This window comes from Sminthopsis crassicaudata, chromosome 2, assembly GCF_048593235.1.
Source record: "Sminthopsis crassicaudata isolate SCR6 chromosome 2, ASM4859323v1, whole genome shotgun sequence".
NCBI lineage: Eukaryota > Metazoa > Chordata > Mammalia > Dasyuromorphia > Dasyuridae > Sminthopsis > Sminthopsis crassicaudata.
Window position 1 is genome coordinate 428,308,518 of NC_133618.1, and position 2,997 is coordinate 428,311,514.

The 2,997-nt window shown below is 39.8% G+C and overlaps 1 pseudogene; it reads right to left on the minus strand.

Annotated features, from left to right (window-relative positions):
• Positions 1–1,301: 1,301 nt before the first annotated feature.
• LOC141553563 (CGG triplet repeat-binding protein 1-like) lies at positions 1,302–1,804 on the minus strand (annotated as a pseudogene).
• Between the last annotated feature and the right edge of the window lie 1,193 nt (positions 1,805–2,997).

Below are 2,997 nucleotides of genomic sequence, written 5' to 3' on the forward strand. Positions count from 1 at the left end.
GGTCACACAGCTAGGACAGCTAGGACGAGTTAAGTGTCTGAGGCCGGATTTGAACTCAGCTCTTCAGGGATGATGCTTTATTCACTGTGCCTGGGTAAGTTATTTTTGGTTGTAAGCCATATTATCTTCTCCCTTCTGAAATATTATTTTACAAGCATTCTCTCCTTCAATGTACCAAGTCTTGTGGCTCTTTGTGAATCTGGCTATTTACAATATTTTTAATAGACCTTATGACTTCTGGCTATTATGATACTGGAAGTTTTCTTTTCATTTTTTAATTCATTATTTCATTTAATTTTTTTCTTCTATTTCCAATTAGTCTGTGGAATTCTCATTAATCATTATATGAAATATTATATTTGGACTAATCTGTGGCTCAGTTTTTCATATAGTTGATAATTCTTAAATTTTCACACACACACACACACACACACACACACACACACACACACACACACACACACACATATTTCGGCCCAGCTCAACATGATATATAGTATACCATACACTTAATATTTTTTAGACTTTGAATTGAATTCTAGTCTTATTGTTTCATTTCTTTCTGGTCCAATCTAATTTTCATGGTATCTGTTACTGGAAGAAGCTTTTGGGCCTTCCCTACTCAAGTAGTTTATTTTCCTTCAGATTGTCTCTTCTATAGATCTCTCATACAACCTATTGCTCTTTCCTCTTGAGCTTTCTATTTTATTTATAATCAGTTTTAACTCTTGCTTCATTTTCTCGAGGAATTTTAGTAGAGATTCTGGCAAATCTGTGATTTCCTTTAATGCTTTATTTTTTTTATTTTTTTAAGAATACAGAGCAACATTTTATTCTACTAGAAGGTAATCTAACAAGACCAAAAACCCCTCCAATAACAAAAACCACAAAAAAACTTTAATCATGAGCAGTATTCCTTGGCAGCAGTTTCAGTTTCTTATGCTATTTTTCATTCTAAATATGTAAAGGAACTTCTTAAGGAACAGTCATACATGGTAAAAAACAGGGCAGGACTTTCAATGCATAACCTTTTAGGGAAAACCATCAGTTTGAAAGAAAACCATCAGGCTTTAGATATTCTAGCACACTCTAAACTGAAGTGCTGTCTTATACCAACAGTGGCTAAATTATCACTAAGTTCTGCAGTGAGGTTGTCACTTCCGCAGCTATATACACATTGCAAAACTATTCTGTATCACATGATTTTAATGAAATAAATATAAAAATGAACCACACAATCAACACATAACTTTAACACTCCACGTCATTTGTCTTGTTTACAATGATGGTAACCTCCTTTCTCAACAATCTTGTGAGTTAAGGAGCTAATTCTCATTCTCATACCCATCAGGGAGGTAAGCTCTCCTTAGCTAGTCTGACTTAGGTATGGAGCCACCATTCTTCACATGGCGAGACAGAAAAGCATGAACTGCTGGGTAATCAGCCTTCTCAAGTGGGATGTTGGCTTCCAGGCACATTTTCACAAAGTCCTGGATAACATTGATTTTCTCTGTCTGCGCAGTACTGTTGCATTGAAGAGATGCTGTTAGAGGCTTTTGTTTCTTCCTTTCATTCTGTTCTTCAAACTCTGCCTTTCTTTTGGTGTGAGTCTTAGACTTGAGGTGATCACTCATGGCAGACTTGCAAACATGATTAAGTACCACGTTGCAAGAAGTGCAGAGCAATTTTCCTCCATCTTCGTGCAACTCACCTCCAAACTCAGAGGCACGATCCAAAGGAGTCACATACAAAGCAGTCTTGGAGGGTTTTGAGCAGGAGAAGATGTTATTACAAATTGCTCCATTCTGGTTTTCAATAAGAGTCAAGATAGTTTCCAGTTTTGCTGCTTTGATACTTAGCAATGAAGGGTTCCCAATCTGAGAAAACAGAGGTGTCAAATCCGGGAACCCTCTGCCAGTTCCAAACACAAGAGTTGCTTTCAAATCAATTTCTCAACAAGTGGAGCTACAGAAATGGTTTCTGAGCTTGCACCCTATTTTCACTGGCATACCTGGTCAGTCATTCCCTTATGTAGGATCAGGGCTGCCATTAGGGGAGGAGAACAAGAAGCAACCAGGAAGGGAGAGGAGGTGAAGGAGATGGGAAAGGGAGAAGGAGGAGGACCCTAATACTTTATTTGTAACTGATGTGGTTAATCTCTTTTTCTGAGTTGTGTCTTGGTTAGTTAATTTAGGCTCAGAATTTCAGCAAATTATAGTCCAAGATCATAACCCTTTAGTTGACTGTCCCTCAATCAGAGCAATAAATGGTTCTTTATTTTTTTTAAGACACTAAATGGGGTGGGGCAGAGCCAAGATGGCAGAGAAGATACATGCAAATTTGTAAGCTCCCTTCTTCCCTCAATACCAACTAGTTAAATCAGCCTCAAAAACAACACTGGACTGATAAAAACCACAAGGATTAGAAGCACAACTTACCAGCTGAAGAGAATCTGGAATTTCAACAGAAAAGGTTGGTTCCAAGGGGAGGAAAAAAAGATCAGCACAGACAGGGTTGGACTAGGGACTAGCACATTGTGCCAAATTGGCTGGGGAGAACTCTGGGATCAGAGAAGCCACTGAGATAGAGGAATCTGGCACAGGCTGATAGCTCTACTCTGCTTATAAAACAGCAGATCAAAAGAGAAATCAAGCCACTTTAAAATATAAAGCCAGATCCTAGAACCACCCCAATCCGGAAGTGACTTAACACCAATCTCGGAATGGCTGCGCAGCCACCTTCTGCTGTCCAGGGCTTTTCCTTGGAGCAGTTAAGAACCTGAACAGTGGGGGACACAGCTCCGGGCAGCTTCTAATCCACATAGTTCTGGGCTCAGCCTGAGGCAGTGGAATTCTAGCAGTAGCGAAACTCCAGCAGCAGCGGAACTCCCAGAGCAGTGGAACTTGTTCAGCAGGAACTGAGCATAGGGGCTTTTCACATCAGCTGCTAATATCCATGGCCCCACATAAGGCTTTGGCTGGGGTTTGTGATGCTTTC